This window comes from Dipodomys merriami, unplaced genomic scaffold, assembly GCF_024711535.1.
Source record: "Dipodomys merriami isolate MVZ:Mamm:240054 unplaced genomic scaffold, mDipMer1.0.p SCAF_3, whole genome shotgun sequence".
NCBI lineage: Eukaryota > Metazoa > Chordata > Mammalia > Rodentia > Heteromyidae > Dipodomys > Dipodomys merriami.
Window position 1 is genome coordinate 108,779,914 of NW_027204492.1, and position 11,092 is coordinate 108,791,005.

General features: G+C 38.4%; 1 non-coding gene across 1 annotated transcript; it reads left to right on the forward strand.

Moving 5' to 3' along the window:
• The first annotated feature begins 10,197 nt into the window (after positions 1-10,197).
• On the forward strand, positions 10,198-10,304 carry LOC138840604 (U6 spliceosomal RNA). The gene has a single exon (XR_011376156.1). It is a non-coding gene; the product is annotated as a U6 spliceosomal RNA (small nuclear RNA).
• The last annotated feature ends 788 nt before the right edge of the window (positions 10,305-11,092 follow it).

An 11,092-nucleotide genomic window follows, 5' to 3' on the forward strand; every position in this document is an offset into this window, starting at 1 on the left:
AAAAAGCAGAATCAATACTGTATCCCCAACAATCCAAGGAACAGTAGACACCATATTAAAGCTCCCAGCCCTAATTTAAAGGTAGTATGTTTTTAAAATCCAGTTTAGGAGTTGTGAAGGAGGGAGTTTGAACCCATCCATTTACATGTATCTGGGACAGACATATTTCTGACTAGACCTATCATCCAGGTATTCAGCAATTATTATGAATTCAGACTATATTTAAGCCACAACAACTATGCAATCCTTTTATATAAGCTTGAGCATCTCTTGGGAGCTTGTTAGCAATGCAGACTCTAGGCCACACCCTAGACCTTCTGAGTCAGAGTCTGCATTTTAACAAAATACCCAGATGATACATATGCTCATAGAAAGTTAAAAAACACTAGTCTAGAACAGTAATTATCAGATCTGGCTGCACATTTGACTTACCTAGGGACATTTTCAAACCTGCTGATATCTAGGCACTACCTTAAACTAATTAAACCATTCTTTGGGGGTAGGACTCAGGCATCTCTGTGTTTCAAATACTCTGGAGATGCTTCTGATAGGAAGTCAGTGTGAAAGCTACCAAAGATTTAAAAAACTAGGGATGATTTTCAGGGTCTCTCTCACACTTGCACACTCTTTCTCTCCTCTCTCCTATCCTCTCCTCTCCCTCTCTCCCATCTTCTCCTCTCCCTCTCTTCCCTCTCCTATCCTCTCTCTCTCTCCCTCCTTCCTTCCCTTTCTTTCTCCTTCCCTCCCTCCTCCCTCTCTCTTGCCCTCTCCCCCTTCCCTCTCCTCTCTCTCTTTTCTGTCTCTGAAGTATGACCATCATAAGTATGTTAACCAAATGGATAGGTAAAAATTCAGGTGCTTTTTCTTAAGCAGCCATATGGGTGTAATGTAGACCTTGGTCTCTACCCATTAACCCTCTATGGAATAAAAATATATGTCTTATAGTCCCTACCCAAAATGACCTGTTTGACCTTGAATACTTACCTGAGCCTTGGTTTTCTCTCAAACATAAACTTATATATCATTTTTTTCCTCTCAAAGTAATTATATGACAAAAGGAAATGAGACAACCAACTATCCCCATTTTAGGTCTCAAAACCCATATCTCAGGATACCTCTCAGTGACAGACAGAACAAGATAATTCATAACACTAGGAGTAACAATGTGAATTTCTAAGACACACACCGTGTGTGTGTGTGTGTGTGTGTGTGTGTGTGTGTGTGTGTGTGTGTGTGTGTGTGTGTGTGTGTGTGTGTGTGTGTGTGTGTGTGTGTGTGTGTGTGTGTGTGTGTGTGTGTGTGTGTGTGTGTGTGTGTGTGTGTGTGTGTGTGTGTGTGTGTGTGTGTGTGTGTGTGTGTGTGTGTGTGTGTGTGTGTGTGTGTGTGTGTGTGTGTGTGTTCTAATGTAAGACTGCTCTTGGTCCACAAGACAGGCCTTTCTAAGGAAAGCTCCAAATGGCCAAGCCCAGTGTAATTCAAAGAATACAAGCAGAGATTTCTTTGGAAAGAGGAAACTGTTAGGAAGTCCTACAGAAATCCGATCAGTCATATCAATTTTTACAGACTTAGACTCAGCCTAGAAATCACCAACTTTTAAAAGACGTTAAGTTCCTAGCAGGTAGAAACATGAACAATATAAAGCATTGCTTGTAGCTTAAAGCACCATCCATAGGAAGTTGTAAATCATACAAAAGCAGCAAAGAAATTTTCCAGCTCTGTAGAAAAAGACATTCTAAGCTTCACATTGTTTAAGTATGGCTCTAAGCTGGCATGGGATTATGATCTTGAAAGGCACTACTGATTTCCTGAGTTCTCTAGGAGAAGGTAGGGTATATTGGAGGAAGTAGAATCTTTGAGCTCAAATGCAAAGATTTTTAGGTGAATCATGAACACAAAGAACCACCTTATAAACGCTAAGAATTGTCAGGGGGAAAAGTTTCTCCAAACAGCTCTAACATACGCTCCTGATCCAATGGCTTATAGGAGCATACTTTTTCATTGTATCCAGGAAACCAAACATTAATTTTTTTAAATGAAAATCCTAATCTACCTTGAACTAATTTGCAGTACCTTCCCAATTGGTCTCCTGTATCCATCCACTTCTGCTTTATCTATTGTTTACTCTGTAGGGCTAAGTGACAGGTCACCACTCTCTTGTCAAAACCCTTCAGTGGCTACCAATTGCTTCAAGATGAAGACCAAAACCCCATAACAAGGGACTGTGCACTGCTATCTTCCCCAGACTATCTCACCATGGGCCAGCCAAACCCAGGAAATTCTCTAGATTGCCTTCATGCTTCTTGCTCATGTTCTGCTAGCATGTCCCTTGAAACAGATACTGTTCTTTCTGCCTGAATGTCCTCTTTCCCACTAAAAATATATCATAGGCCACCACTTCACTCACTTAATCCCCAAACTGTCATCAGTCCATTCTGTCTTCAGGTGTTTAGGGGAGTGTGTCTCTCATACATACTCTTGTAACATTCCTATTCCTTTCCTTCCAGGAGTTTCACACAGAATTACACATCTGTACACAAATATTTGATCAGTGTTTCTCAAATCCACAAACTGCAAACAACATCAGCACAAAGGTGATGTTTTCTCTCCCTTTTGTGCTGCCAAGGCTCACCATTTTAAATCACAGGAGGCATTCCATACACATTCGTGCAAGCAGGGGGAGGAAGAAGGGAGGAAAGAAGGAGCAGAAGGGTAAAGCTGGAGATGTTAGCATTTTCTCTTTGCTGGGATAAAAATGTGCTCCAATGGGAAATTATACATTATCTATGTTACCAGTTGAGCAATGTGCTTTATCAAGCAGCCGAGCAGTTAAGAGGAATCCATAACTTTTGACAAAAGTTGAAGAATGTGAAGAGAAAAAGGCAACAGAAAGGGCCAGAAAATTATTCCTTCTTCAGGAATAACTGAGTCATCACTAACACAGAGAAAATTGACCAAAATGCCCCAAATTCCACACCACAATACATTAATCCTGGAAAAGTTTTAATCATACAACCATGGCATACCTTGGTTTTAACAAAATCTCAAACCATTTGAGAATTTTTTTTAAAAAATTAGAATGTTAAAGACTGAGTAACGTATTTTACCATAATCTTCAAGATACTTTGAATTGAAATGTATGCCTAAGTATCTCAGGCAGCTGATTTGCCAGTTTTGTACACCAATAAATCACTAAAAAGGGGCTGGGAAGGTAGCTCAGTGGTAGAGCGCTTGCCTTGCAATAAATCACTAAAATACTAGTGAAAGGTTACCATCAATGATCATTTTTGTTTGGAAAAAGATAGTCTTTTATTAGCTGAAATCAAATGGAAATGCTTTTCTACTTTTAAGAAAATGTTGTCTATTGTGGGCTTTTTGACTAAGAATACCATGTTAATTATAGAAAAAAAGTCAAAATAGGTACAAGGAAGAAAGAAAAAGAAAAACAAGTCCCATTTATAGTTGCACTTTTTCCAAAAATGTTACCATGGTTCTAAACCTAATCATATGATGAGGACAAATGTTAATGCATTGCTGGACTTTGTTTTTTAACATTCTGTTTGTGGGATTGGGTGAGTTTCTGTTGTTAGCATGGAATTCCCAAATAGAATGACTCTTTGCTCTGCCATACCCAAAGAGCTTAAGAAAGGGTTAGTGCCTGAATCAAATAGATATTCAAGGATATCTTTCAAAAGATTTGATCTGTGGGGCAATTTTAGAATCAGGATTTTTTTAATCTCTCAAATAAATTAATGTAGAATCAATGTAAAACAAGGGGACCTTAGGGGTTGAATTATGTCCTCAGTTCAAAATGCTATGTTGTAGTCCTAATTCTAAGTACCACAAAATGTGAGCTTATTTGTACACATGATTGCTGCTGCTGTAATTAATTAGGTTAAGGGTGGGCTCCTACTCCAATATGACTGATGTATTTCTAAGGAGAAATTTGGACACAAATATGCACACTGAGAGAATACAATATAAAGAATGAAGTCATACTACCACAATCCGAAGAAATACAAGGAGCTAGGTAGGTAAAAGGCTAGAAATGTATCCTTCACTAGTGTCTTCAGATGTATCATGGCCCTGACACCTCCATTTCAGGATTCTAACACCCAAAACTATGAGACAATACATTTCTGTTGTTTAAACTAGCTCCAAAAATATTTGTAGTAGTTTGTTTTAGCAGTCCTAGTAAACTAATACACACAAACATTTTGGTGGCCTCTTCCCTAACAACCATATTACATTAAGTTCTTGGTGTGATGAAAGGACAAGCATAGCGTCACAAGAAGTATTCGATCTGGAAATAATGCATTCTATGTCCACACAGGAACTTTGAGATTCTATGTCTGGTAAACCATCCCCTTCCAAAAGGCTGTAAATTCTCTACTTTGTGCAGTATTAACTATCCTCTGAGGTGTCAATAAATGCTTACTAGCTGCCTGCCATAGCTGTGCCCAAAGCAACTGTGAAAGACTGAAATCCTCATCCTAGAATAGGAGGCCATATGAAAATAACTCAGGACCCAAGCCAATATCCAGGAGAAGCCTGAAAAGAGCCAAAGCAAAGTAAGACCCCTATATATTCCCCAACTTTTGATGTTACTACATAATTAAAGACTTTGGGGCCAGGCACCAGTGGCTCATACCTGAAATCCTAGCTACTCAGGAGACAGATCTGAGGATTGCAGTTGGAAGCCAGTCCTGGCAGAAAAATCCATGAGACTCTTATCTCAACTACTCAGAAAACAAAACAAAACAAAACACAGAAGTAGTGCTGTGGCTAAAGTAGTCAAGTGCTAGCCTTTGAGCACAAAGAGGCTCAGGGACAAACCCCAAGTCCAGGGTTCAAACCCCAGGAAGGACAAGAAAAGGAAAAGGGAAAGAGAAAGGGAAATAGGAAAGGGAAAGGAAAAGAAGATGGGAAGGGAAGAGTAGGGAAGAGTAAGGAAGAGTAGGGCAGAGAAGGGAAGGGAAGGGAAGGGAAGGGAAGGGAAGGGAAGGGAAGGGAAGGGAAGGGAAGGGAAGGGAAGGGAAGGGAAGGGAAGGGAAGGGAAGGGAAGGGAAACAGACTTTTATACCGATTTGCTGAGACATTTTGGTACAGTATTGCAAATGCTTCAGGTGAATGCAGGCCCTAGGAATTCAGGTGAAACTATTCTATGGTGAATTTAGTACCCACCCCCAGATTTGTTTGTGGCACATCCAAATAATTTTACAGCCATTTATACTTACCTGCCAGAATTTATCCTTTTATGTAATTTAATAATAAATTATGTTAACTATTTAAGTCACATATTTTTTAAATGGCATCAGGCTGGAGACAGTATCTTCCAAAGTTACATTAAAATATCCACAAAGACACAACACACACATACACACACACCATTAAAAAAAATGAACAACTAAAAATTGCAGAACCCTGACTGTTGCAATATGTAGAAAACATTGATTTCAGTGGAAAAATAATATTTGTACTTCCCTCATAAAATATTCTCACCTGCCAGAAGGATCAGAAAAAAGTCTCTTATCCCTTTGTCTATAGTCTGATTCACTCTGTCCAGTGCGATATTGTCTGTAACTGGTAATTCTGGCCAGCGAACAAATTACTAGGAGCAATTTCAGGGCTTCTCTACATGTTAAAAACCCAATGCAAAAGTCACCAACTGCTAGTTATGTCCATAATGGTTATGCTTTGGAGTGGGTCTGTGGGCCCAGTAAAACCCATGGTGAATCACACCCAAATGAAGTCTCCAAGTATTACCTAAACATGTTGATAAATTAACAGATGGTAATTGTGTACTGTTTAAAGGAATGGCAAAAGAGAATCTCTGTTGCAAATTACTCTGAAGTTTAAAGCAGTGGTCCTCAAAGCTTGAGTGTACATCAGCCATCACCAGAGAACGTGTGACATGACTCTCTCCCCCAGTTTTTGATTGATTACATCTGGGACAGTGCTCCAATATTTGAATTTCCAACAAGTTCTGAAGTGATGTTGATGCTTCTGGTTTTAGTATCAAACTAAAGACATACTGGAGGAGACATAGGGATAAAATACATAACGTAAAATGATGTACGAATTGCTACAAATGTCTCACAACTCATAAAATTCCCAGATGGGAACAATAAGTAAAGATATTTTTTCCTAGAATTTTTCCTCTGGAAGAGTACAATCCTATTTTCAAATGCCTTTAACCTTTTTTACATATTGTTTATAGTAATTGGATCCAAAGATGAATAATTTAAAATCTTCATTCCAAATTGTATGGTCAAATATTGAACAATGAATTATTTATGATGTTTTTAATAATATGCAAAAGTGCTTATAACTCAATGTTCAATAGAAAAAGAAGGCAAAAGAAAATATATGTTCCCTCAAAATCTCAGTTCTGTAAAACAGGGGGAAAAAAGTATGTATAGGCACTGTGAGTAAAGAAATTCTTTTCGGGGGGCTTTTTAAGGGTTGTTTTAAGGGTTGTTTTGTTGTTTTTGTTTGGTTTTGCTTGGAAAAACTTTTCTTTATTGATATCCATGAAGGATATACACAAAAGTTTGTGTTGTCAGTGTTCTTGGTTCTTTTATTTTTATTAGCATGCATTATTATAGAAAGCTTTCATTGTGATAGCTTTATAGATAGGTACAGCAAACTTGGAACAATTTTACTCCCTCTATAGCATTTCCTTAACCCCATTCCCACCTTCCCCTTTCTCAAAGAGTATTTTGTGGGTTTCATGGTGCTATCTTCGTGTGTGTGTGTGTGTGTGTCTGTGTGTGTGTCTGTGTGTGTCTGTGTGTGTGTGTGTGTGTTGGGTATCTGCAATGTACTTTGGTCTTCTTCAGGCTCAGTACCCCCTCTTTTCTCCTTCCTTTCTGCTGATCCCCTCCAGATAGTCTCCCCTTTACATTTATGCCCCCATTATTTTTACCTTCACCATCATCAATTTTAGGTCTAGATTCCACATATGAGGTGAAATGTGATATTTGTCTTTGAGGCTTAATAACCTCATTCAACAGGATGATCTGCAGTTGTATGCATTTTCTTGCATATGACATTATTTCATTTTCCTTTATGTTTGAATAATACTCCATGTGCCACTTTTTTTTATCCATTCTTCTGCTGATAGGCATCTAGGCTGATTCCACAGTTTGCCTAATGTGCAAAGTTTGGCTAATGTGCTGTGAAAAAACATAGATGTGCAGTTATCTCACTTGTATATTGAGTTACACTCCAAATATATGTCCAAGAATAGCAAATATCACAAATGATAGTGGCATATGTCATATACCTCTGCGCTGATTTTAAAGCTTGCAGCTGATTTTAAAACTTGCGGGAAGCATGAATTCATCTTGCATGTAGAATTGGTAGCCTGTCACCAAAGCCATCCATTTTTACCATGTGGCTTCCTTTCCCTCTCCTGGGAAGCCAGGAATATGCTTGGAACTGTTTACTGCTTTCTTTTGTTGCTTCAATCTCTCTGTGCTTTTCAGCCATCCTGCTTCCTTTTTCATAACTGTCAGTGCTCTCAAAGTAAGGAAGTCAGGTCTAGCTGAGGCCATATTGGCCACATGGTGGGTGGTAAGGTCTGGCATCTTGTTTTCATGCTGAGGAAAAGAAATGCCCCCACCCATCACCTCCCAGGTGATGGGCGTGCTTGGATCCCTGGAGGCAGGGCTGGGTACTTGGCTGATAGGTTACTGAATCTGTCAGTCCAGTACCTGGGACTGGGAATTTCCTGTGGACCTGCCCCTTGCACTGACCCCATTTTGGCCCAGACCAGCACAAGAGCCTTTACGCCATGCCACATGTATCTCCATGATCGTGTCCTGTGTCCTGTGTCCTGTCTCCTGACTCATCTCTGGTCATCATGGAGTCCCAATTCAGCTCTCCATTGGAACTGAATTGGTTTGTTGGTATTGTTTTTGTTCTTTCTTTCTCTCTAGCCTGTTTCCTAGCTGTGTTAAGTGTATTTGGGGGCTGCAGGCCTTTGTAACAACAGGCTGCCTGCAGCTTGCTAACAGTATAATAAAGACTCCAATATCTACCTTCCAAAATATGGCTTCTGGGATAATTCACCTGACAACACTCTTCCTCTATTCAGAATAGAGCCTTGTCTGTGTTACTCAACTCTTCTCATTTCTGGAGTCAAAATAGTGAATGCTTCTAGTCTACTGTCTTGCCCTGCCTCCTCTTTTCAAGTTCTTGAAAGAAGTCTTGTTTTCTTTTTGACTATGGAGTTTTTTTTTACATAAGCATACATTGGACTTGGGATACAGTTCAGAATTAGACAGTTTGCCTAGCCTATGCAAGGCCCTGGATATTATCCCCAGCATCCAAACCCCCAAAAAGCATGTATGACTTTAATAAGCAGAAAAATAATACATACTTTCAATTTCAAACTTTAGATTTATCCTTTTAGGAAGACAGAAAGAGAGGCATAGGTGTAAGACAAGAAATGCAACATTAACAGCAAATTGGAAATAATATGTATTGGTTAGGCCCAAATTGTGTACTTTGTTTTGTTAAAATTAAGATAATCATATCTAAAAGACTTGTACCAACAACTCATTTTTAATTTAATTGAATTGAAATTAAATAATGGTTTAGTCCCACTCCCCAAATAGCTTTTTAAAGAAATATATTAATTCACTGCTTGTTTTAACAATCCCCAAACATAAAATCTACATATAGCATTGATAAAAATAAAACCCAGGCACCTTAATTAGAATCACATTTGCAAAACTCCCTTGTTGATTTTTCCATTCAAGGACTTTGTGAAAATATTTTTAGACATGTACAAAATGAAAGGCGCTAGGAGGCTAATTAGCATGAAATTCCAATTTCTCTCTAGGTTGAACATGAGGTGACTTGCTTTAACACAACACAAGAAGGTCACACAGTGTTATACAGTCTATCTTTTGGGGATCATTCTGTTTTAAGCAAACGTTTTAGAAAATAATAGTGAAAGGGTAGTATCTGGGGAAAACATTGCATCTGTTTTTAAAAGTTAAAATGAACCTACTAATTTCAGTTTGTTTGGAGAATGAATGTATTAACATATATTTATGTAAATCTAGGCACCACTGGCTTATACCTGTAATCCTAGCTACTGAGGAAGCTGAGATCTGAGGATCACAGTTCTGAGTCAGCCCCAGCAGGAAAGTCCATTGAGACTCTTATCTCCAGTTAACCTTCAAAAAGCTGGAAGTGGAGCTGTGGCTCAAGATACAGAATGTAAGCCTCGGGCAAAAAAAAAATCTCAGTCAGGGACAACACCCAGACCCTGAGTTCAAGCCTCAGGGCTAACACCAAAAAAAAATTAATTTATGTAAGTTTTACTTTAGAATAATGTAAATGTTCTATAAATCAAAATTAAATTTAATAATTATTCATGTATTTCAAGTAACATAATATAAAGGGACATAACTGGGTATCCAGTTGATATCCTAATGACAAAGAGGAATTTTTCAAAATTACTTTGACACAATAATTTGCTTCTATATCTCTCCTGAGTTATATATAACAAAAAGAAATCCCAGTTAAATTTGAATTTCAGATAAATAACAAATTACTTTGTGATACAAATATGTTCAAACACTAGAGATATACTTATATTAAAACATTATTTTTTCTGAATTTCCAGTCTTAGTGTAGGTTCTTTTATCTGAGTAGCCCAAGTTAGGGAAAGTATACACAAGACTTTTCTGTATTATTTTTTGCAACCTCCTGTGTGAATCAATAATTATTTCAAAATAGTTTGAGTGGGGGGGGGAGGGTTGAACTCAGGGCTTGGTCACTGTCTCTGAACCTCTTTGTGCTCAAGACTAGTGCTCTACCACTTGAGCCATAGCACCTAATTCTGTTTTGGTTGTTTTTTTTTTTTTTTCCAGAATAGTATTTGGGAGATAAGAGTCTCACAGACTTTATTGCCCGGGCTGGTTCCAAACCACAATCCTTACATTTCAGCCTCCTGAGTAGCTAGGATTACAGATGTGAGACACTGGTGCCCGACTCAAAATAGTTTCTTAAGTGATAAGAGACAGTTTGAAAAACAGTTGGCTCATGAAGTTGGGGGCCAGATAATCTCAGACTACATAAACTAAAGAAGAAAAAATGGTACCTAAAATATAACTGAAGCAATTAGCAAATGCAAAGTGCCAATGGTCTTGGGATATGATATAAAATAAAATAATTTAAGGAGTGTTCGCTTCGGCAGCACATATACTAAAATTGGAACGATACAGAGAAGATTAGCATGGCCCCTGCACAAGGATGACACGCAAATTCGTGAAGCGTTCCATATTTTTGGAAGTCAACACAGAACTTAAAAAATGGCAAAGCCTCCCATGCTCCTGGATTGGAAAGATTAACATCGTGAAAATGGCAATACTTCCCAAGGCTATCTACAAATTCAACGCAATACCTATCAAAATTCCAACCTCATTCTTCAAGGAAATAGAAGAGGCAATCCAAAAATTCATATGGAACAATAAAAGACCCCGAACAGCAAAAACACTCCTCAATGGAAAGAACACTGCTGGAGGAATATCAATACCAAACTTCAAACTCTACTATAAAGCCATAGTAATCAAAACAGCTTGGTATTGGCATAAGAACAGACCTCAGGACCAATGGAATAGAATTGAAAACCCAGAAATGAACCTACAGACCTATAGCCATCTAATCTTCGATAAGGGAGCTAAAACAATAGAATGGAAGAAAGACAACCTCTTCAGTAAATGGTGCTGGCAAAATTGGTTAACTACATGTAGAAAACTAAAGCTAGATCCTTATATATTACCCTGCACCAGAATCAACTCCAAATGGATCAAAGACCTTGAACTCAAAGCAGACACTCTGAAAACATTACAGGATGGAATAGGAGAAACCCTAGGTCTCCTTGGCTCAGGCCAAAATTTTCTGAATAGAGACCCGGAAGCACAACAAATCAAAGAAAGGTTGGACAAATGGGATTGCATAAAGTTGCAGAGCTTCTGCAGGGCAAATGACATAGCTAGCAAGATCAATAGAAAGCCCACGGATTGGGAGAAGATCTTTACTAGCCATACAACGGACAAGGGTCTCATATCTAAAA